This window comes from Pelobates fuscus, chromosome 3 (assembly GCF_036172605.1).
Source record: "Pelobates fuscus isolate aPelFus1 chromosome 3, aPelFus1.pri, whole genome shotgun sequence".
NCBI lineage: Eukaryota > Metazoa > Chordata > Amphibia > Anura > Pelobatidae > Pelobates > Pelobates fuscus.
The window spans coordinates 421,574,434-421,600,280 of NC_086319.1; the positions used below are offsets into that span (position 1 = coordinate 421,574,434).

Genomic DNA, 25,847 nt, shown 5'->3' on the forward strand with positions numbered 1-25,847 from the left:
CAATATGTGAGATTTGGCCATGAATCCCAATATGTGAGGTCTAGCCCTTACCCCAATATATGAGGTCTATCACTGAAAACCCCATATGTGAGGTCTAGCCCTGAACCCCCATATGTGAGGTCCATCACTGAACCCCAATATGTGAGATTTAGCACTGAAACCCAATATGTGAGATTTAGCACTGAACCCTAAATGTGAGATTTAGCACTGAACCCCAATATGTGAGATCTAGCCCTGAACCCCCATATGTGAGATTTATCCCTGAACCCCAATATATGAGGTTTATCCCTGAACCCCCAATATGTGAGGTCTAGCCCCCCACTCTCAGGCTGGTTTATATTACAGAACAGAATCTCCCATAATTCTTTGCAATCTGAAGCTGCAGAAACTAAAGGGAATGCAGTCTGCTAGAATTCCCGCTCTTTCTCCTGAGTGACGTATTCGATTGGTTTCCGGGCAGTGGGTGGAGCTTGCTAGGCGGAGCACCAATAGGAACACAGGAGGATCCAAGACTGTGTACGGGGATGGGCGGAGCTTGAAACATGTCAGAGAGCCGCCATTTTATACAGGTACCCTGAGGGGAGATAGGGAGTATCCACTGACTGAGTAACCGCTCACTGAGTATCCACTGACTGAGAATCCACTCACTGAGTATCCCCTGAGTGAGTGTCCGCTCACTGAGTATCCCCTGACTGAGTGTCCGCTCACTGAGTGTCCGCTCACTGAGTGTCCCCTGACTGAGTATCCACTCACTGAGTATCCGCTGACTGAGTGTCCCCGCTGACTGAGTGTCTGCTCACTGGGTCAACGCTGACTGAGTGTCTGCTCACTGGGTCAACGCTGACTGAGTGTCTGCTCACTGGGTCAACGCTGACTGAGTGTCTGCTCACTGGGTCAACGCTGACTGAGTGTCTGCTCACTGGGTCAACGCTGACTGAGTGTCTGCTCACTGGGTCAACGCTGACTGAGTGTCCGCTCACTGGGTGTCTGCTCACTGGGTCAACGCTCACTGGGTGTCTGCTCACTGGGTGTCCGCTGACTGAGTGTCTGCTCACTGGGTGTCCGCTGACTGAGTGTCTGCTCACTGGGTGTCCGCTGACTGAGTGTCTGCTCACTGGGTCAACGCTCACTGGGTGTCTGCTCACTGGGTCAACGCTGACTGAGTGTCTGCTCACTGGGTCAACGCTGACTGAGTGTCTGCTCACTGGGTGTCCGCTCACTGGGTGTCTGCTCACTGGGTCAACGCTCACTGGGTGTCTGCTCACTGGGTCAACGCTGACTGAGTGTCTGCTCACTGGGTGTCCGCTGACTGAGTGTCTGCTCACTGGGTGTCCGCTGACTGAGTGTCTGCTCACTGGGTCAACGCTCACTGGGTGTCTGCTCACTGGGTCAACGCTGACTGAGTGTCTGCTCACTGGGTCAACGCTGACTGAGTGTCTGCTCACTGGGTCAACGCTGACTGAGTGTCTGCTCACTGGGTCAACGCTGACTGAGTGTCTGCTCACTGGGTCAACGCTGACTGAGTGTCTGCTCACTGGGTCAACGCTGACTGAGTGTCTGCTCACTGGGTGTCCGCTCACTGGGTGTCTGCTCACTGGGTCAACGCTCACTGGGTGTCTGCTCACTGGGTCAACGCTGACTGAGTGTCTGCTCACTGGGTGTCCGCTGACTGAGTGTCTGCTCACTGGGTGTCCGCTGACTGAGTGTCTGCTCACTGGGTCAACGCTCACTGGGTGTCTGCTCACTGGGTCAACGCTGACTGAGTGTCTGCTCACTGGGTCAACGCTGACTGAGTGTCTGCTCACTGGGTCAACGCTGACTGAGTGTCTGCTCACTGGGTCAACGCTGACTGAGTGTCTGCTCACTGGGTCAACGCTGACTGAGTGTCTGCTCACTGGGTCAACGCTGACTGAGTGTCTGCTCACTGGGTCAACGCTGACTGAGTGTCTGCTCACTGGGTCAACGCTGACTGAGTGTCTGCTCACTGGGTCAACGCTGACTGAGTGTCTGCTCACTGGGTCAACGCTGACTGAGTGTCTGCTCACTGGGTCAACGCTGACTGAGTGTCTGCTCACTGGGTCAACGCTGACTGAGTGTCTGCTCACTGGGTCAACGCTGACTGAGTGTCTGCTCACTGGGTCAACGCTGACTGAGTGTCTGCTCACTGGGTCAACGCTGACTGAGTGTCTGCTTACTGGGTCAACGCTGACTGAGTGTCTGCTCACTGGGTCAACGCTGACTGAGTGTCTGCTCACTGGGTCAACGCTGACTGAGTGTCTGCTCACTGGGTGTCTGCTCACTGGGTGTCTGCTCACTGGGTGTCCGCTCACTGGGTGTCTGCTCACTGGGTGTCCGCTCACTGGGTGTCTGCTCACTGGGTGTCCGCTCACTGGGTGTCTGCTCACTGGGTGTCCGCTGACTGAGTGTCTGCTCACTGGGTGTCCGCTGACTGAGTGTCTGCTCACTGGGTCAACGCTGACTGAGTGTCTGCTCACTGGGTCAACGCTGACTGAGTGTCTGCTCACTGGGTCAACGCTGACTGAGTGTCTGCTCACTGGGTCAACGCTGACTGAGTGTCTGCTCACTGGGTCAACGCTGACTGAGTGTCTGCTCACTGGGTCAACGCTGACTGAGTGTCTGCTCACTGGGTGTCCGCTCACTGGGTCAACGCTGACTGAGTGTCTGCTCACTGGGTGTCCGCTCACTGGGTCAACGCTGACTGAGTGTCTGCTCACTGGGTGTCCGCTCACTGGGTGTCCGCTCACTGGGTGTCCGCTCACTGGGTGTCCGCTCACTGGGTGTCCGCTCACTGGGTGCCCGCTGACTGAGTGTGTTAATACAGGATCCGCTCACTGAGTGTGTGTTAATACAGGATCCGCTCGCTGACTGTATGTTAATACAGGATCCGCTCGCTGACTGTGTGTTAATACAGGATCCGCTCGCTGACTGTATGTTAATACAGGATCCGCTCGCTGACTGTGTGTTAATACAGGATCCGCTCGCTGACTGTGTGTTAATACAGGATCCGCTCGCTGACTGTGTGTTAATACAGGATCCGCTCGCTGACTGTGTGTTAATACAGGATCCGCTCGCTGACTGTGTGTTAATACAGGATCCGCTCGCTGAGTATCCGCTCACTGAGTGTGTTTATATCCACACTGTGTCAGTCACTGATTATCCTCCAGTACCATCAGTGTGAAATGTTACTCACCCAGTGCCTGCCAATGCCAGTATGCTAATGTCAGTATGGTGTGTCACTGAGTGTAGACTAAGTCCATCACCATATTGAGTGCTACTCATTCAGTGTGTGTTCATATATACAGCTGGATGAAGTGTCACTCACTGAGCACAATTAAACCCTTAACCCCTTAAGGACCAAACTTCTGGAATAAAAGGGAATCATGACGTGTCACACACGTCATGTGTCCTTAAGGGGTTAATAGCAGCATATTGCCGTCAGAATGTTTCCCCAGCAGGTGGCAGTATCAGCACTCATTCTACGTGATTTTAACTGAGCCAAATGTACACGTTGTGATCAAAACAAAACGTAAACAAAAACTTGAATTTGCGCTATGTCTGTTCAGGCGTAAATCACCTCTTTCATATTATGTGCACCCACACTTATTATACATCATTTTATTCATGAAACAGGGCTTTCATGTAACATCAAATATTTAGGTATGAAATATAATTTAATATGAATAAAATATTTAAAAAATGGGAGAAAATAAAAATTTATATTTTTTTTCAATTCTATGTGACATTCTAACTGTGAGTGTCATAATACTGTTTGCTTTTACTGCAATAAAATACACATTCAGGGGAAACAGGGCTTTCATGTAACATCAAATATTTAGGTATGAAATATAATTTAATATGAATAAAATATAAAAAAAGGGGAGAAAATAAAAATGTATATATTTTTTTCAATTCTATGTGACATTAATAAAATACACATACAGGTGATACTCGAAAAATTGGAATATCGTGGAAAAGTTTATTTATTTCAGTAATGCAACGTAAAAGGGGAAACTAATATATGAAATAGGCGCATTACACGCAAAGCAAGATCGTTCAAGCCGTGATTTGTCATAAGTGCGATGATTATGGCTTACAGCTCATGAAAACCCCAAATTCACAATCTCGGTAAATTAGAATATTACATGCAATCAATAAAACAATGAGTGTACATAGAAGAATATCGGACCTCTGAAAAGTATAAGCATGCATATAGACTCAGTACTTGGTTTGGGCCCCGTTTGCAGCAATTACTGCCTCAATGCTTCAATAGCGGCCTTCAGCTCTTCTGCATTGTTACGTCTCATGTCTGCTCTTTCTCTTGGCAATGCCCCATAGATTCTCAATGGGGTTCAGGTCAGGCGAGTTTGCTGGCCAATCAAGCACAGTAATCCCACGGTCATTGAACCAGGCTTTGGTGCTTTTGGCAGTGTGGGCAGGTGCCAAGTCTTGCTGGAAAATGAAGTCAGCATCCCCATAAAGCTTGTCTGCGGAAGGAAGCATGAAGTGCTCCAAAATCTCCTGGTAGACGGCTTTGCTGACCCTGGACTTAATGAAGCACAGTGGATCAACACGAGCAGATGACGTGGCTCCCCAAATCAACACAGACTGTGGAAACTTCACACTGGACTTCAAGCATCTTGCAGTGTGTGCCTCTCTATTCTTCCTCCAGACTCTGGGTCCTTGGTTTCCAAATGAGATGCAAAAGTTGCTCTCATCAGAAAAGAGGACTTTGGACCACTGAGCAACAGACCAGGTCTGTTTTTCTTTAGCCCAGGTAAGACGCTTCTGACGTTGTTTGTTGTTCAGGAGCGGCTTGACAAGAGGAATACGACATCTGAAGCCCATGTCCAGGATCCGTCTGTGTGTGGTGGCTCTTGATGAACTCACTCCAGCCTCAGTCCTCTCCTTGTGAAAGTCCCGAGCACTTTTGAATGGCCTTTTCCTGACAATCCTCTCGAGGCTGCGGTCATCCCTGCTGCTTGTGCACCTTTTTCTTCCACACTTTTCCCTTCTACATAACTTTCTATTAATGTGCTTTGATACAGCACTTTGGGAACAGCCAACTTCCTTCACAATTGCCTTTTGAGGCTTTCCCTCCTTATGGAGGGTGTCAATTATGGTTTTCTGCACAACTGTCAGGTCAGCAGTCTTCCCCATGATTGTGATTCCTACTGAACCAGACTGAGAGACCATTTAAAGGCTCGGAAACCCTTTGAAGGTGTTATGGCTTACTTAGCTGATTAGAGTGGGACACTGTGCGCCTAGAATATTGCATCTTTTCACAATATTCTACATTACTGAGATTGTGGATTTGGGGTTTTCATGAGCTGTAAGCCATAATCATCGCACTTAAAACAAATCGTGGCTTGAACTATCTTGCTTTGCATGTAATGTGTCTATCTCATATATTAGTTTCCCCTTTTACGTTGCATTACTGAAATAAATGAATTTTTGCACGATATTCTAACTTTTCGAGCATCACCTGTATTTGCAATCAGCGATGTCTCACATGTAAAACAGTACCCCCTATGTACAGGTTTTATGGTGTTTTGGGAAGTTATGGGGTCAAATACAGCATGTTATATTTTTCAGTTTTTTCACATTAAAATTTGCCAGATTGGTTATGTTGCCTTTAAGACCGTATCGTAGCCCAGGATCGAGAATTACCCCCATGATGGCATACCATTTGCAAAAGAAGACAACCCAAGGTATTGCAAATGGGGTATGTCCAGTCTTTTTTTAGAAGCCACTTGGTCACAAACACTGGCCAAAGTTAGCGTTAATATTTGTTTGTATGTGACAAATGCTAAAAAAATGTCTACTATTGCAAATGGTATGCCATCATGGTGGTAATTCTCATTCCTGGGCTACCATATGGTCTCAAAAGGCAACGTAACCAATGTGGCGAATTTCAATGTGAAAAAACTGAAACGCAAGCCTTATATTTGACTCTAACTTTTGAAAACACCATAAACCTGTACATGAGGGGTACTGTTATACTCGGGAGACTTCTCTGAACACAAATATTTGTGTTTCAAAACAGTAAAAAGTATCACCGCAATGATATTGTCAGTGTAAGTGCCATTTGTGTGTGAAAAATGCAAAAAAAGTCACTTTCACTGACGATATCATCTATGTAATATTTTTGAGTTTTTTGAAACAGTAATATTTGTGTTCAGTGTAGTCTTCCGAGTAAAACAGTTACCCCCATGTACAGGTTTTATGGTGTCTTGAAAAGTTGTAGGGTTAACTAAAGTGCTAGCAAATTAAATTCCCTGTACTTTCGGCCTTGGCATAAATACATACGCATAAATACTGCATAATGCATAAATATGCATAAATACATACGTAGAATTATTATATATATATATATATATATATATATATATATACATATTGAATAAATATTTGTATATAATTTTTTTTAATTCTTTTTATTTATGTATAGGTATATATTTATGTATAGGTATATATATATATAGTGATATATACGCATATACTTACGTATATAGATATATATTATTTCGTTTTACGTGTATTTTGATATTTATATATATATATAAGTTTGAAAATACAGTTAGAACGAAATTGCACATATATATTTTTTTAAATAATTTTTTTATTTTATTTTTTAACATATTTACATATATATTTATTTTATATTATATAATATATATAATTATATTTAATCAATATCATTCTACGTGTATTTTGATATTAATATATATATATAAATTGCAACTGTTTCTGGCACTCATCCCAAACAAAGATAATTAAATCAGCAACTACCAGGTGGATTTTGTAAATCAAAAAAATGTATTAAATCAAACACATATAAATCAACGCTTCGACCGTCTAGCGGTCGAAACGTTGATTTATATGTCCAAACCAAACACTTATAGGTGCTGCTTTACTAAATAAGGTTAACTATCATTATAAGCGCCTTTTTTCACTTGTTTTGTTGTTGTTCTATTTTGTTGATTTATATGTGTTTGATTTAATACATTTTTTTGATTTACAAAATCCATGGAGTGCTCTCAATTTTTTCTGTTTATATATATATATATATATATATATAATTTTTTTTTATATATTAATATTAAAATACACTTAGACTACGTATGTGTATATATGTATGTGTATTTATGTATGTGTGAGATATTATATATATATATATATATATATATATGATCTAAGTATATACAAGTTAATTTTAAACTGTTTTAACCTTTTTTTATTTTTCTATTCCAGGCAGCAGGGGGACTAACTGTCATTACAGGGACTCCCCCTGCTGGCATTACCATGGACAGCTATGCCGTCCATGTGATCACAAGGTCCTCGCAAGGACCTTGTGATCACATGGCCCAGGGGGGCCGGAGAGGAAAGAGGGGGACCTGGGCTCCAGGTAAATAGAAAGGACAGCGGGGGTTAAGCATTCCTGCTTATTTGCTACTTATTGTGTCTGTCCTGTAGCTTTAAATGTAATAGTTAGTGAGTATATTAATAAAAGCACCTGGTACTGTCAGACACCCCATCTTGGTGTAATTCCCACTTATTTTTTATTTTAATTTACCTGGTCGCAACAATCAGAATTTGTTATAATTTAACAGGGTTCAGTAAAATGAAACTTTTTCTTCCCATTTTATGAAGAGATGCAATAATAGTATATTGGCGGGACCACTGGCTGTCCGTGAATTGCCCTCTTCTATATTCGTAGATTCCCCGTTATAAAATGTGTGTTTCCCCATGTAGTTTTATGTTAACTGTCAAATATGCCTTTTGACCACGCAGGGCGCTCCGACGCAAGGAGCCGTGGGCATCCCGGACGAGGACCAACCCGGTGCCCCATTAGAACGTAACCACCAATTAATTAGAACGTTCGCACTTGCAACATAGGTGTGAAACTGCAAGGGAAGTAATTAATTAGCGCTCCCCTGAGTGGCCGCCAGGGGGAGCATTCCCCTGGGTGGCCACCAGGGGGAGCGTTCGGATCCCGAAGAGGGACGCTTCCCTTGCGGGGACTTCGCACCGAGACTCAAGGGACGGATCCCTGATGTTGGTGGAGATATCTTCTGGGGTAACGGTGGTCCGGATTTCCCTAACCTTCTCCTAAAGGAGCCATAGTCACTGTTCCTCTACCCGGGGGCTGCGAGGCAAGGCTCATAGCTGCCCACAGAGCACTCCTCCTAGGGTCTGCCTCAGTGGAGAGGCCGCTGGGGAGAGGCGTGAGCCCCAGCAGGAGGAGGAATCCCCATTCAAACTGTGTTCGTGCCATTCTCCTGATGGGTCGGCACGAGGGAGCGTTCATTGGTCGCTGCGGGGCGCAGAAAAACCAATCAGAGAAGGAGCGTTCAAATGAGGTTTCGCACTCTTTCTCCTGATTGGGTGGCGAAAAAAACCCTCTCCTCCCCAAGCGCTGATTGGCGCAATTTGGTTCGCACCCTCTTTCTGGATTGACTGTTGCTTGGTTTAAGCGCAAAGTTTGAATTCGCCGGACTAAACCAAGCAACGCTGTGGAACTAAATTCAGTGATGTACAGAGCTGTGACGAAGTGCCCTTGCCACTTGTGCCTGGAGAGGACTAATTGCTAGCCTCCTGCCTTCCGACTATGGGCCCTGTGCTGATAGCTGTATTTTACCCTGCAATAAGGTTTATTTGGGTATTTCTGCCGGGGTGTTTGGGACTTTCAGTATGTGAGTAGTGCTACCCCAGATAGCTATGCCATGGAGCCTATTCGTGTAACGAAAGACTATGGAAAAGACTTTGGCTCCATGGCGATTGAATTGTATGTATGTGATCTGAGCGCCATTCAATAATAATGTGCACTCAGATCAAAGCTATCTGGGGATAGCAACATGCATGTATATGTTTTATGTAGTAATTGTAACATTGTGTAATTTTATGTCTTTTTGTAACCATGTGGTTAATGGAGTCTTGCCTCTGTCCTGGGAGATAATTTGATTACTTCCCAATTATCTCCAGGATAGAGAGGAGGGATTGTGATGTCACTGTGGGAGTGTTTTGTTTGTATTGTCTGTGATTGGTTGTACTGTGTCTCACCCTGTGGGAAGTCCCCTTCCATGGGGACTTGCATAAAAGCCAGTGTGTGGTCATTAAAATCAGATCATCTTGAACCTTTCTTGAAGCCTTGGCTCATGTTTGGGGGAAGGGATACCTACACTCTGGGGATTGCTATAATCTCTTACTCCCCAGAGTAAGCTCTTGCAATAGCTGGATGTGTTCCTGCTACGCTCTCTGGATTTAGGAGAGGTTCACCCACTGGGAGCTGGTACTGATCGTGGATCCAGGGTGGGTGGAGACGGCGAGACCCCGGCGCAGCTGTATCGCTGGAAGTGGGGTCTGCAGTGCTGATGGTGTCAGTTGGAGTGCTTGGAGTCCTCAGCAAGCACTAGGAGCATCGATTGGCGGAGGTACTCAGTCGGAGTGCCAGCGTTCCGTCACATTTGGTGGCAGCGGCGGGATGGCGTCCTTGTGCGAGGACCAGCAGCTCGGAGACACCGGTAACGTGTGGAGTTATGGATTTATAATTGAGGGCAACGCTAGCACTCGTGCAGCGCCCCTGGCTTCAGAGGAAATTAAAGGGATGGAGCAAGCCAGCCCCCGGGTAGCGTCACCCTACGAGGAGGAGTTCCTATGGAGACTACAAAATGCCTTGGCCCAGGAGTGTGGCCCTATTTCAGCCGAGGAGGAGCTGGTCTGGAGAGATGGGATACGGCGAGATCTATGGCACGAGGCCTTGGAGTGGACACGAGGTCCATGGGGAGAAAACCTCCCAAGCGAAGCACAGCGCAGTCAGAAACAAGCAGCGCTGAGGATGCCCTTCCTAGGGTATCTGGCCCCGAGAGAGTGGGTGCTGGAACTGCAGAGGTTAATCAGAAAAGAACTGTGGCTAGATGAGGCTTACCGGGCGCTACGGTGGTACTCGGTCCAGAGGTGCCCCTGGGTGGCGGAGAGTGAGAGGCCAGAGGGCAGTGACTACGATGGCCCTGGTCTGTTATGGGAGGCATTGGTGGAGGTGGACAGTGACTTTGGCAGCACCGAGGAGTCCCGGTATTGAGACATCAGGGGGGGGCGATTGCATGCACTGGAGCTCCCTGATACTACTGGACTGGGACCAGATATCAACCGCCTGATCACAATCGAATGGGAGCTAGAACAGGAGTACTATCAACTGTTCGACTTAGCCCAATCACCGGCCCTCAGCCCAGAGGATTACCTGGACACCGTACCCGCTTCTGTCCAACCAGCCCCAGAGGTGAGCAACCTTATAGAACGGTCCTGGGAAGACCCACAGATGGCAGGTGGAGATGGGACCGAGGTCTCTCCTCCGGCCCTACAGGGATGCTGGGTACCCGGCCCAGATCCCCAGCGGCAGTGCATCTCACAGGGAGGGGAGACAACCGTTCTCTCTCCCCAGCGGCGGCCTGAGTTCCAGGAGGAGGTGATGGTAGATCCCTCCACCTTGCAGCAACCAGCTTCCTGGGGAGTGGGGGCAGCCGGCCTCCCTCTCCCACCGCAGCAGGAGATACCAGGTGAGGGGGAGAACAACCCTAGCCACACTGGCGCAGATGGGACCGCGGTCTCTTTGCCAGTCCTACAGGGATGCTGGACGGGTGGTCCAGATCCCCAACTATCCCTGCAGGGATACCAGGAGGAGGAGGTAAGTAAGCCCTCCCCTCCACGGCTACAACCCGACCGGGTCTTGGGGGCAGGGGATGAACCTGCAACACCCACTGACCCCCTCCCAGCAGAAGAGCTGGCACCTGAGCAGAGCGCCGCTGGCCTCTGCCCTACCCTTGTACCTTGCCCAAAGCCTGACCCCCTGCAGGCTATCCCAGTGGAAGAGCTGGCACCTGGGCAGAGTACCGCTGGCCTCTGCCCTACCCTTGTCCCTTGTTCAGAGCCTGAGACCCTGCAGGCTATCCCAGAGGAAGAGCTGGCATCAGGGCAGAGCGCCGCTGGCCTCTGCCCCCCAAGTAGCCCCAGCTGTTTGCTTAGCTGCACCAGGGAGACCGAGGATGCTGAACTGTCCCGCTACACCCTGGGACCTACAGGCCAGTACCGTTTATTGTGGGGGGGCTAGTCTGATGATTTTTCTTTGTGGGTGGGCTGCCAGACTAACCTAGGTACTGACCGGCAGAAGGTCAGGTACCTGTTAAGTCTTCCCCACAAAGGGAAGATGTGTGACGAAGTGCCCTTCGCCACTTGTGCCTGGAGAGGACTAATTGCTAGCCTCCTGCCTTCCGACCATGGGCCCTGTGCTGATAGCTGTATTTTACCCTGCAATAAGGTTTATTTGAGTATTTCTGCCGGGGTGTTTGGGACTTTCAGTATGTGAGTAGTGCTACCCCAGATAGCTATGCCATGGAGCCTATTCGTGAAACGAAAGACTATGGAAAAGACTTTGGCTCCATGGCGATTGAATTGTATGTATGTGATCTGAGCGCCATTCAATAATAATGTGCACTCAGATCAAAGCTATCTGGGGATATGTTGCATGGATATGTTTTATGCAGTAATTGTAACATTGTTTAATTTTATGTATTTTTGTAACCATGTGGTTAATGGAGTCTTGCCTCTGTCCTGGGAGATAATTTGATTAGTTCCCAATTATCTCCAGGATAGAGAGGAGGGATTGTGATGTCACTGTGGGAGTGTTTTGTTTGTATTGTCTGTGATTGGTTGTACTGTGTCCCACCCTGTGGGATGTCCCCTTCCATGGGGACTTGTATAAAAGCCAGTGTGTGGTCATTAAAATCAGATCATCTTGAACCTTTCTTGAAGCCTTGGTGTGGCGAAACCGACCTCGCCACGTGTCCTTGGAGGGGGCTGATTGCCCGCCTCTTGCCTTTGGACTATGGACCAGACTTTATGGGAATGTGATACCCCAGATAGCCATACCATGGAGCCTATTCATATAATGAAAGACTATGGGAAAGACTTTAGCTCCATGGCAATTGTACTGTGTGAGTAGGATCTGCGCGCTATTCTGTAGTTTTGTGCGTGCAGATCCCAGCTATCTGGGGATAGGTGAAATGTCTGTGTGTTATGTGTAAATGTGACTTTATGTATTTTAAAGTGTTTTATGTCGTTTTGCAACCATGTGGTTAATGGAGTCTGCCTTTAGTCCTGGGTAATTGGATTACTTCTCCAATTAACTCCAGGGCAGAAGGGAGGAAACCAGGGTGCATTGTGGGGATGTTTTTCTGCCAGCCAGAAAGGAACAAAAGATACTTTTAGTAACTTTTGAACCCCTGGTCGGATTCATGCCATTTTTTAATATGTTGTTCCCCTGAATGGATTGATTGTGGATATGTATTTTTATGTGAATGTGATGTATGGTTTTAAAGTTATGAAAGTTGTGTAAAAGTATATTTTACACTGTATGCATAATGGGATTATGTGTCACACTAAGGGGAGGGGATGTGTGGGAGGTAACATCTATGTCATTGGTTCTTTTATGCCTCCCCCTGGGTGTGGCCTGTATGTGTGAGTTGGAAATAAAAGCCAGGCTGGATGAGCCAGACCAGAGTTCCTGTTTTACCCTCAAAGTGATGTGTCGTCTCATTATTGGGGGAAGGATTTATTGCATGCTGTTCCAGTTGACTGCTAGGAGTACAAGCCTATTCGTATGGTTCCTATTCAATGGTCTACAGCATTCATATGCTTGGGATAATTTAAAGGTTTCTCGGATTCGGTGATTGTGGTGTCTGCCAGAGTGCTTGGAGTCCTCAGGAAGCACTAGGAGCATCCATTAACGGAGGTACCAAGTCGGGGTGCCAGGTGATCCGTTACATTGGTGGCAAGCGGTGGGATGGCGTCCTAGTGTGAGGTAAAGCAGCTCAGAGACACTAGTTGGATTTACAAATTGGGGGCGACGCTAGTGTGCCTACAGCGTCCCTGTCTACACAAAGATTTGGGAAAATGGGGTTCGTAGACCCTTGGGCAACACACACACCTGAGGAAGAGAGTGAATTAGAATGGAGAGATAATGCCCGGAAAGAATTATGGTACGATGCCCTGGAGGAAGTCCAGTATCAACGGCAGCAGCGCCTTCCTGGTGTCGCATACCAGTTGGAGGAACAAATGGCCTGGCGGATGCCACTTCTGGGAGATCAACCTGGAGGGCAGCGGGTAAGACAACTCGAGTACCTCGTGGAAAGGGAACTGAGCCTGGACGCCTCATACCGGGCACTGTGGTGGTGCACTGTCCAGCCAGAGACGTGGAGGGCAGAGGGCATCCAGCCAGAGGGGGAGAACTACACAAGCCCTGGCCTGTTGTGGAAAGCCTTAGTGGAGGATGTCGACTTCGGCAGTCCAGCAGAGTCACGGTACTGGGCTATCTTTCATTACCGAGGTGAGATGATACAGGGCCCGAGATCTATTGGACTGGGAGAAGACCTCCGCCGTTTCGCTGCCATGGAACGAGAGCTGGAGATGGACTATGTAGAACTATTAAATTCCTGCCAGCCGCAGAGCAGGGATGCAGACCGGGAAAACTGGGTGGCAGACCCAGACCTGCTAGCCTATAGCTGGGAAAACGCGGCAGAGGTACCCCCTGCTTCACTACCAGTTGCAGAAGTAGGGGACCTCATAGACTGGTCCTGGAGAGACCCACAGATGGCAGGTGGAGATGGGATCGAGGTCTCTCTACCGGTCCTACAGGGATGCTGGGCAGTCGGCCCAGATCCCCAGCGGCAGGTTACAGTTCAGAGAGAGGAGATTGTTACCACCTCTCCCCAGCGGCGGATCATTAATGTACAGGGAATAGAGAGCCCAGTCTCCATTCCCCAGCGGCAGAGTGTTCTAATGGGAGAGGAGCTGGTTACCACCTCTCCCCAGCGGCAGCTTAATGTACCAGGGGGAGACTGTAAGCCCCACACCTGTGCAGATGGGACCGTGGTCTCTGCACTTCCAGCACAGGGGGTAGGGACGGTCGGTCCTGCCCCCCCACAACAGGGCTGTTTAGCCAAAGGGGAGACAGTCTGTCTCCAGCAGCAGAGCTGTGTAACTAAAGGGGAGACAGTCTGTCTCCAGCAGCAGAGTTGTGTAACTCAAGGGGAGACAGTCGGTCTCCAGCAGCAGAGCGGTGTATTTAAAGGGGAGACAGTCTGTCTCCAGCAGCAGAGCTGTGTAACTAAAGGGGAGACAGTCGGTCTCCAGCAGCAGAGCTGTGTAACTCAAGGGGAGGCAGTCGGTCTCCAGCAGCAGAGCGGGGTAACTCAAGGGGAGACAGTCGGTCTCCAGCAACCAGGCTCCAACCAGACTACTCCCGTGGTAGTGCTGGCAACAGGACAGAGTACCGCTGGTCTCTGCCCCCTCAGCAACCTACCAAGGCAGCCTACCAGTCCCCCACACAGCCGTGGTGAGGCACCTGAACCTGGACAAGATTATCCCTCACCCAGTTGTAGTAACTGTTTATTGTGGGTGGGCTGCTCTGCTGTTTCTGTCTTGTGGGTGGGCTGCTGGACTAACAAGGGCACTGACCGGCAGGAGGTCAAGTACCCTGTTAGTCTGGGGGGTAAAGGGGAGAAGTGTGGCGAAACCGACCTCGCCACGTGTCCTTGGAGGGGGCTGATTGCCCGCCTCTTGCCTTTGGACTATGGACCAGACTTTATGGGAATGTGATACCCCAGATAGCCATACCATGGAGCCTATTCATATAATGAAAGACTATGGGAAAGACTTTAGCTCCATGGCAATTGTACTGTGTGAGTAGGATCTGCGCGCTATTCGGTAGTTTTGTGCGTGCAGATCCCAGCTATCTGGGGATAGGTGAAATGTCTGTGTGTTATGTGTAAATGTGACTTTATGTATTTTAAAGTGTTTTATGTTGTTTTGCAACCATGTGGTTAATGGAGTCTGCCTTTAGTCCTGGGTAATTGGATTACTTCTCCAATTAACTCCAGGGCAGAAGGGAGGAAACCAGGGTGCATTGTGGGGATGTTTTTCTGCCAGCCAGAAAGGAACAAAAGATACTTTTAGTAACTTTTGAACCCCTGGTCGGATTCATGCCATTTTTTAATATGTTGTTCCCCTGAATGGATTGATTGTGGATATGTATTTTTATGTGAATGTGATGTATGGTTTTAAAGTTATGAAAGTTGTGTAAAAGTATATTTTACACTGTATGCATAATGGGATTATGTGTCACACTAAGGGGAGGGGATGTGTGGGAGGTAACATCTATGTCATTGGTTCTTTTATGCCTCCCCCTGGGTGTGGCCTGTATGTGTGAGTTGGAAATAAAAGCCAGGCTGGATGAGCCAGTCCAGAGTTCCTGTTTTACCCTCAAAGTGATGTGTCGTCTCATTATTGGGGGAAGGATTTATTGCATGCTGTTCCAGTTGACTGCTAGGAGTACAAGCCTATTCGTATGGTTCCTATTCAATGGTCTACAACATTCATATGCTTGGGAGAATTTAAAGGTTTCTCGGATTCGGTGATTGTGGTGTCTGCCAGAGTGCTTGGAGTCCTCAGGAAGCACTAGGAGCATCCATTAACGGAGGTACCAAGTCGGGGTGCCAGGTGATCCGTTACACTTGGCTCATGTTTGGGGGAAGGGATACCTACACTGTTCCTGCTACACTCTCTGGATTTAGGAGAGGTTCACCCACTGGGAGCTGGATCCTGGTCGTGGATCCAGGGTGGGTGGAGATGGCGAGACCCCGGCTCAGCTGTATCGCTGGAAGTGGGGTCTGCAGTGCTGATGGTGTCAGTTGGAGTGCTTGGAGTCCTCAGCAAGCACTAGGAGCATCGATTGGCGGAGGTACTCAGTCGGAGTGCCAGCAATCCGTCACAAGAGCCTCAAGTTTAGACTTTAGATGATGGTTTCTCGGGCTATGTACATCCGATAGCCCCGCTATTTGCAGGGATCCTAGTTGGGACCGGGGGCTATCTAGTGATGTGTATTTTAAATGTGTGGCCCCTTCCGATGCCGGGGCGCTGAGCCCCTAAGTTCTACCTGGCATATACTATGCTTTAGGATGTATAACTGATGTGTCCTGTTGGTGTCTCCCAGAGCGGGAGATGGTTATCTGTAAACCATCCCCCTCCAGCCTGGGATAGTGCTGAACTGAATGGAGACCCCCTGCGGGGTTCTGTGCATAAAAGCTGTCTTCCCAATAAAGCATTGTTGTTGTACTTCTAGGACTGTGTGTCGTCAAGTTACTGGGATTGATAGGTCTCTTTGTATTTTAAATGGTTCCTGATCGGCTGAAGGAAGGGAATTAGCAGAGGTAACCGGTCAGGTTACCCGTGGTCTGCTTCAAATATTATGATATTCGAAGGTAGATTCTAAATAAGTCTTTCACCCCTTCACTACCAATAACATGATTTCTGGCCTCAATTTAAAATTTTTGAATAAAGTTGTAAAATATTTTTTGCAAATATTAAATAAATATATAAATTGATTTTCTCAACCCACTTGGGTGGTTTATTTATTCCTCGTTCTCGAGACCTCTACCAGAGGCCTGGGAGTCTCAGGGTTTTGCGCAGTATCTTTGCTGTTCCTAGAACATCTAAGAAAGTGGAAATAGTAAAACATGTTTTACAATTTTAAACAATTGTAAAGGTTTATTGATAAATATTAAATGGAGGCCCTACTGCCTATGTTTTATGTTGCAGTGCAGAGTACACGCAGTGCCTGTGATTAAAGGGACACTATATAGAAACATAGAATGTGACGGCAGATAAGAACCATTCGGTCCATCTCGTCTGCCCAATTTTCTAAATACTTTCATTAGTCCCTGACCTTATCTTATAGTTAGGACAGCCTTATGCCTATCCCACGCATGCTTAAACTCCTTTACTGTGTTAACCTCTACCACTTCAGCTGGAAGGCTATTCCATACTATCCTCTCAGTAAAGCAATACTTCCTGCTATTATAATTTTTTTTTTATTCTTTATTTTATGCGTGCATAGTTTAGAAAAGCAGGATTGCACTGCCACAACAACTAGTGCATACATAACATTGAATATATTATAAGAGTTGTGTGACATTAGAAACATTGCACATTTTATATTAATAAGGAAAAGCATGGTTACACGATAATCCTGCATGCTTCAGCTTTTAGTGATGTGATAACTGGCTTGTCCTGTTACCAAAATGCCAACATGCTAAGTGAACATATCTAGATCTTGCCTATATTATCATTGTAGTAATATTTAGACATGTATATAATTATGCGCTATCATTAGCTGACAAGATGTGAGACCACTGGAAACAAGTAGTAACTAAAGTAAAAGGACGGAAATTAAAGTAAGGGAACTGCTGCATCGCTTAAAGCTAAATGCAGAGGTCGTTGTGGATTAGCATTAAAGGAACACTATAGTCACCTGAATTACTTTAGCTAAATAAAGCAGTTTTAGTGTATAGATCGTTCCCCTGCAATTTCACTGCTCAATTCACTGTCATTTAGGAGTTAAATCACTTCGTTTCTGTTTATGCAGCCCTAGCCACACCTCCCCTGGCTATGATTGACAGAGCCTGCATGAAAAAAAATAAACTGGTTTCACTTTCAAACAGATGTAATTTACCTTAAATAATTGTATCTCAATCTCTAAATTTAACTTTAATCACATACAGGAGGCTCTTGCAGGGTCTAGCAAGCTATTAACATAGCAGGGGATAAGAAAATCTTAATTAAACAGAACTTGCAATAAAGAAACCCTAAATAGGGCTCTCTTTACAGGAAGTGTTTATGGAAGGCTGTGCAAGTCACATGCAGGGAGGTGTGACTAGGGTTCATAAACAAAGGGATTTAACTCCTAAATGGCAGAGGATTGAGCAGTGAGGCTGCAGGGGCATGTTCTATACACCAAAACTGCTTCATTAAGCTAAAGTTGTTCAGGTGACTGCAGTGTCCCTTTAATACTTGAAAAATGGGCCCCCAGGATGGAAGTAAGGCATGTCCGCTGTGAGGCATAGTGGTGGGCGCTTCAGCCTTTGCCCAGTGTAGGAATGTCTCTATTATTGTCATTGTAGGTCCCTTCGATGGTGCTCCTGGGCTGGGATTCAGCTCTAGTGGTAATCAGTAGGGTGTACCTCTGTACGGCAACGTGGTTTGCAGCTTTAACTGTAAAGGGTAGAGTTGCGCTGTGCTGATCACAGATTCTCGGGTTTGGTGAGTTGCGTGCGTGTAAGACTTGCTTGGTAATCCTGCTCCTGTGTGTGTTGGAGTGAGTGCGTGCGCCCGAGTAACATGGCGCCGTTTCCCGCCTCGATGATCGTGGGTGTCTGAGTAGCCGGGTGGCCGCTCTGGAGGCTTGAGGTAGGTGCCTGTAGTGGCGATGCCGGGTTGCAGGACGGATCCAGGAAGCCACTGCTTCTGCCGCTAGGTGGTAGGCCACTCCGCGATTGCATAGCGTTGTCCAGGAGCTCGTGTGGAGCCGGTAAAAAGCCCCCAGGGGATGTGTGGGTGGCTGGGTGCCTGTGATTTGTGTCTTGGTAAAGAAAAAAAAAAAAACATAGTACACATCAGCCCAAATACATATAGTAAAAAAAAAAGAAAAAAGTTACCTGCGCTCTTTCCACATCCCTATGTATTTTTAAACAAATGGAGGTTTTTAGTTACCTCCAATGGCTATGAGAGGGTATGCCCACCTGCCACGTCAAGGCAGACCTCTTAGGTGGGTCCTAACTCTAACCATTCACCTTGCTTCCTTAAGGTTCTGGCAAAGATATTTTTTATATTCATGCCTACATGCTTATTAACCCTTAATAGGGAATACATGGGTTTGGCAGCAGCATTGTAACCTAACTTTTTTTCTTTGGTTTTTCTATATGTATTTGGGCTGATGTGTACTATGGTTGTTTCTACCGCCAAGGAGTAATGGGAGTTTGAGCGCAGGACTTGTTTCTTTGTATTTGTTCTGTGTCTTGGGCCTATGCTGAGCAGCCATTTTAGCTGTGTCTCGGTGGTTTGGTACCCCTGCAGGCTGTGTAGCCGGGAAAGTCCGTCATCCGTCCTGGTCAGTTTATCCAGTGGGGACTGGGGGGAGGGGGGGGTGGGGTAGGATAGGATACTTGTGAAGTCGCTTGAGGGCTCCAGTGTCGGAGAGAGCGGCCGCCTCTCCCCGGCTCCAACCCCTGTAGGCCGCACTCTGCGTTCCCTGACCCTGACAGGCTTCGGGGTGATATCACTCGGTTCAGTGGTGCACCCCCGACGTGAGTAATGCACACTGGGAAGTCCTTGGGCTATGTAGCCGCCGCTTTTGCCACAATTTCTGGAACTTGTGTTACCCATGTCTGCTCAGCTAGGTGGTCAGGCTCCGCCCATCCTGATATTATTTTTAAACCTTTGCCCCTCTAATTTAAGACTATGTCCTCTTGTTGTTGTAGTTTTTCTTCTTTTAAATATAGTCTCCTCCTTTACTGTGTTGATTCCCTTTTATGTATTTAAATGTTTCTATCATATCCTCCAGTCTCGTCTTTCCTCCAAGCTATATATGTTATGTTCCTTTAACCTTTCCTTGTAAGTTTTATCCTGCAATCCATGAACCAGTTGTCAGGGTGGCGGTCCGGTGACCGGGACCCAGACACTGTCTGGGCGGCGGTCGGACGACCGGGACCCAGTATGCCTGATGTTGAAAGTAGGAGTCACAGTGTGGAAGTGGATTAGCAGGGTCTGGTGCAGGGTAACCGCATGCCCCCTAGTGTTGAGCACCAGCGTTTCTGCGGCCACATACCAGGACCCTGATGCAGCTTCAGCGGATCCCAGGATCTAGGAGCTTGGAATTAAGCAGACCTCCCAGGAGCTTAATAGGAAGGCTCAGCAGCAGGAATGTATCCAGTATAGAAACAAAGTAAGGCTAGGATAGGCACCAAACATGGAAACAAGACAGAACTAGTAGAACCCAGAACATGTACACAATACAGAAGGGAAACATTAACAGAACAGGGGCAGGACAGGACAGGACTGTACATGGACTGGGAATACAAAATAAAAAGATAAAATATATAAGGCAAAGCAAGAGGAGACAAAACTAAGTACTATATATGTAAAACATTGAAGATTTAGACATACATAAATGGCCAAGATGTATGCAGCCCACCAACTGCGGCAAAGTACTCCAATAAATGTGGGAAACCAACTGCCTAAATATGCATGACTAAATAAACAATAATAAAACACACACAGCACTTACCTGCAAGAAAAGGCAGAGGACTTGTAGCAACCGTCTGCAGGAACCAACTTAAACAAAAGGATTAATGAAAAAGGAACGGGTGTGGCAACATAAAACAAACATTTAAAGGAATCCAAGAGATGGGAATTCCAGGAACGGAATACAGGAATGAACCCAGAAAACCCAGCATAAAGAAAACCAGACATAGGATAGAAAACCAGAAAAAACAAGAAAAACTAAACAAGAATAGTAAAAAGAGTACTGGATACCAGAATCCATTGCCAGAATGATCTGCAGCTAGGAACAGGATGTGACACCAGTTTAGTAGCCCTTCTCTGAACTCTCTCTAAAGTATCAATATCCTTCTGGAGATACGGTCTCCAGTACTGCGTACAATACTCCAAGTGAGGTCTCACCAGTGTTCTGTACAATGGCATGAGCACTTCCCTCTTTCTACTGCTAATACCTCTCCCTATACAACCAAGCATTCTGCTAGCATTTCCTGCTGCTCTGTTACATTGTCTGCCTACCTTTAATTCATCAGAAATAATCACCCCTAAATCCCTTTCCTCAGATGTTGAGGTTAGGACTCTATCAAATATTCTGTACTCTGCCCTTGGGTTTTTACATCCAAGATGCATTATCTTGCACTTATCCACATTAAATGTCAGTTGCCACAACTCTGACCATTTTTCTAGTTTACCTAAATCATTTGCCATTTGGCTTATCCCTCCTGGAACATCGACCCTGCTACATATCTTAGTATCATCAGCAAAAAGACATACCTTACCATCAAGACCTTCTGCAATATCACCAATAAAAATATTAAAGAGAATAGGTCCAAGTACAGATCCCTGAGGTACCCCACTGGTGACAAGCCCATGCTTCGAATATACTACATTGACTACAACCCTCTGTTGCCTGTCACTCAGCCACTGCCTTACCCATTCAACAATATTGGAATCCAAACTTAAAGATTGCAGTTTATTGATAAGCCTTCTATGTGCAACAGTGTCAAAAGCCTTACTGAAATCTAGGTAAGCAATGTCTACTGCACCACCCTGATCTATAATTTTAGTTACCAAATCAAAAAAATCAATAAGATTAGTTTGGCATGATCTCCCTGAAGTAAACCCATGTTGTCTCTGATCTTGAAATCCATGTGATTATTAGATGTTTAACAATCCAATCCTTTAACATGGTTTCCATTACCTTCCCCACTACTGACGTAAGGCTTACTGGCGTATAGTTGCCGACTCTTCCTTACTACCTTTCTTGTGAATGGGCACAACATTCGCTAACTTCCAATCTTCTGGGACTACTCCTGTTAATTATTGGTTAAATAAATCTGTTAATGGTTTTGCTAGTACACCACTAAGCTCTTTTAATAGCTTTGGGTGTATTCCATCAGGTCCCATTGACTTATTTGTCTCTACTTTTGACAGTTGAAATAGAACATCTTCCTCTGTAAACTCACATGTAACAAATCACTCATTTGTCTTTTTTCCTAACTGAGGCCCCTTTCCTTCATTTTCATCTGTAAATACTGAACAAAAATATTCACTGAGGCAGTCAGCTAGACCATTATCCTCTTCTACATACCTTCCTTTTGTTTTTAATCTAACTAATCCTTGTTTTACTTTCCTTTTCTCATTTATGTATCTAAAAATGTTTTGTCCCCCTTTTTTTTTTACTGACTGTGCTATTTTCTCTTCTGTGTGGGATTTGGAAGCTCTTATAACTTGCTTAGCCTCTGGAACTGTTTTAGGTATGGGACCATGTGCACGGTGGGTCAAAAAGAGACTTCTATGGGGATATGTTATGTTTTGCAGTGCTTTCTGAACTTTGTAAAAATTAGTTTTTTCTACCTGGAGATAATTGAGTTACTTACAGGACTTTACTCAATTGTCTCCCAATCAGAGGGGAGGGATTTTGTGCTGTACATGGGAGTGTCACAAAATGTATGTTTGTTCTGATTGGTTTGTGTCCTTTGTGTACCTGTGCCCCATCAGTTCTAGGGGGTGTTCCTCTGGCCTGAAGAACTGTATAAAAGCCAACCTGAACCATTAAAGCTGATATCATCTTGCACCTTCATGAAGTCTTGGCTCATGTTTGGGGGATTGGAGAAATACACTCTGGGGATTGCTATAATCACTATACTGAGTATAATCACTAAGCTTTTGTAAGAGCTGTTCCTTCTTGACTCTCTGGAGAAAGAGAGGTTCACCCATTGGAACCTGGAGCCTTGTCGTAGGTCCAGGGTGGGTAGGAGACGGCGAGACCCCAACCAAGCTGCGTCGATTTGTGGGGTGTGCAGTGGTTATGGAGTTCCAGCGCAGTGCGGTACTCGAAAGCACTAGGAAGCAGCGATTGACGGAGGTACACAGTCGGGGTGCCAGGCGGTCTGTCACAGGCCTCTTTACGAGTTGGCTCCTCAACAACTTGTTTTAGAGACAATCCCAGTAGGGAGTTTAGAATATGTGTGCTCCTGCCACAAGCAGCTATTTTGGTTTTCCAATTCACATCAGGAAGATTAAAGTCACCCATGATGATAACTTCACCCTTTATTGTCATTTTAGCTATTTCCTCAACTTCCCTATTTGTCCTGGGGGCCTATAATTCACACCTACACGAGTTACTGTGTGATTACCAAATTCTAGCGTAACCCAAACGGACTCTATGATCGCCTCACTAACTTTTATTAGGCTAGATTTTATGCTATCCTTCACATACAGGGCCAGCCCTCCTCCTTTCTTGCCTTCCCTGTCTTTTCTATATAAAGAGTACCCTGGTATTGCTATGTCCCAGTCATTTTTCTCATTATACCATGTCTCGGTAACAGCGACTAAATCTACATTATCAGTTGCCATTATTGCCACAAGTTCATGAATCTTATTCCCTAAACTGCGAGCATTTGTAGACATGACTCTAAACTTAACATTTTTTAACACACTTGCTACAGCAAGCACGTCAAACTCGTGGGCCACAATGGACCTCCTTGTGGCCCGGTGAGCTGCGAGTACATGCCTAGTGTAAAAGCAGAGTAGGCACCTGCTCGCCCCACATTGCAGGTGCCTACTCTGCTATCATTTACCCGGCCGGGGAGAGGAAGCAGGACACGGTCGGCAGCGAGGGAGCTCAGTGTTCCTACTCCTCACTGCTCCCTCGCGCCGTCTGTAGTGATGCCGGGCACCGGAAAATGACGTCATATTCCGGCACCCTGCATCACTAAACTGCGCGCGAGGGAGCAGGAACATGGAGTTTCAGATAGAAGATCCCACTGGACCCCAGGGAATGATGTGAGTGAGTGTGTGTGTACATCTGTCTGTGTGTCTGTCAGTGAGTGTGTGTCGGTCAGTGTTTTGATGGCCGCGGCTGGACAGTGGAGTACCTGGAGGTGCATGGAGGTACGCCACGTCACATTCCGAAGTGAAGTTGACGTGCTCCACCTTCACAGGGTTTCAAGAAGTAGCGGGAGTATCCGCTTTGGCACAGAGTGCGGACGGTGCTTTTTGGGCAATACCAGAGGCCGGACTCCGGAGTCACATACTGGCAGCGGCAATGTAAGTGGAGTCTGCTTGTTGGCTAGAGGGGGGTATTGTGATTTAGTAGAGGGGGGAAGGACTGGGATTTAGTATAGGGGAGGACTGGGATTTAGTATAGGGGGAGGACTGAGTTTTAGTATATGGGGGGGGCTGGGATTTAGTAGAAGGGGGTGTGGTATTAAAATCAACCTACGTTTCTATGAAAACTTAAGTAGTTTTTTTTTTGCTGCCCACATAAACTTAAGCTTTGTTTATGTGGCCCGTACTAGACTTTGAGTTTGACATGCTTGTGCTACAGACACCTGTCCTTGTTTTGGGGGGCAATTGGATTGACGTTTTATCATCCTTTTGTCCCCCCTCCTAGTTTAAATACATCCTAGCAAAACCTCTTAACTGCTCACTGAGAACATTTTTTCCCTTTTGAGAAAGATGCAAACTGTCTTTTTTGCACAGTTTATTTCCATTCCACACAGAGAGGAGAACTGTGTATGCCAAATTCCAAAAAATTGATTATTATTATTATCGCCATTTATATAGCGCCAACAGATTCCATAACGCTTTACAATATAATGGGGGGGGGGGGGATGTAACTATAAATAGGACAATTAAAAGAAAACTTACAGGAACAATAGGTTGAAGAGGACCCTGCTCAAACGAGCTTACAGTCTATAGGAGGTGGGGTTTAAAACACATTAGGACAATATATATCAATCAAATAGGGTGGGAGTGAAGCAGAGCTGGAGGAGAGATTAAATCAGTGCCCTATAGGAGAGAGCAAGAGACAGGAATGTAAGGTAGAGGTTACTCTTGGAGGCCATAAGCTTTCCTGAAGAGATGGGTTTTAAGGCCCTTCTTAAATGATTGAAGACTAGGGCAGAGTCTGATGGTGGTAGGCAGGCTATTCCATAGGAAAGGAGCCGCTCGTGAGAGGTCCTGCAAGCGCGAGTTTGCCGTACTGTCAGGATATTTATATCGGCAGACATTTTGTGCTAAAATAGAAATTAAAAGTGTATATTGCCTGAGTCACTCAGAACAGAGCGGACTCCATTTTGGATTTTCAGGCTAACAAAGACACATAATTTCTATCCTTTCTGTAACCAGCCACTGAGCCTGAGCTAAGGAATGCATTATATAAACAAGCCAAGTGATAAGCAATGAAGCAGGGGGATGGAAGGCTCTGTTTAAATGTTAATAGAATAGAAATAATTTTAAACACAGACATTAGTGACAGAGAAGATTAAGTAATTAATTTTACTTTCTAAATTTTACAAGGTCCCATTGTAAATAAGGGGTGAAATTGAATTTACAACTGTCAGTTTTAGAAATTACGGTCAAAGTCGTTGCCACAAAGACTGAGGCAAACGCTTTGAACTGACAAGTAAATTTAAGTTATGATAGTAATTTTAGATAAGCCAAATGACGTCAAAATCGTCATCAGGAAAAGTTAACTCTTTCCTGGATTGGAAGGTTTAGTGAGGCGAGACTGACCAAATACCTAAATTACAATCTGCAGGTTGACCACACCTTCAGTATCCTATTGGTTATACCAACTAATGACGTACAGAGATTCTGGCCCTTTAAAAGTTAGGACAAAGGGAAGAGAGAGGTTAGTTGGTGAGGGAGTTTGGGCTTTCAGATTCGGACATGCAGAGAGATCCATGGCAGATATTCACTCTGGGACTAACTCAAACTCTCTTGGACCCAACTCAAGAAACACTCCTTGACACTTACTTTTTTTTTTGGTAATTGTATTTTATTGTTTTTCCAACAACATGGGATTAGGGTAGGATACAGAAGGAAAGAGGGGGGGAGGGGGGAAGGAAGTTACACAGTCACAATACAGTGTTTTTTACATTCTTCATAGCATATTCATGTCATGTTCGTACCTAAGTCTTAAGGACGTTGTTTCCATGCATTACAGAAACCTCTAGTGTGGACGTGTCATCATAGTGACCCCTACCTGTAGGTGTCATTCATGTCTTTCTCAGCCCCGCTGTACTGTTTTGTGTTAGAGACCAACTATCCCTGCAGTGTTTCCCGAATAATTATTACGCATATGGGAATGTAAGCAACACATTGGATTGCTGCCAAGGAGAGTAGCCGGCGAGTGACTCATCCAGATCTACCCCTAA

At 46.1% G+C, this 25,847-nt stretch overlaps 1 long non-coding RNA gene across 1 annotated transcript in view; it reads left to right on the forward strand.

Moving 5' to 3' along the window:
• The first annotated feature begins 518 nt into the window (after positions 1-518).
• LOC134603644 (uncharacterized) overlaps positions 519-25,847 on the forward strand; it is an 87,438-nt gene continuing 62,109 nt past the window's right edge. Inside the window, exon 1 of the long non-coding RNA XR_010090476.1 lies at positions 519-569. This is a non-coding gene — a long non-coding RNA (uncharacterized LOC134603644). The remainder of the gene's footprint in view (positions 570-25,847) is intronic.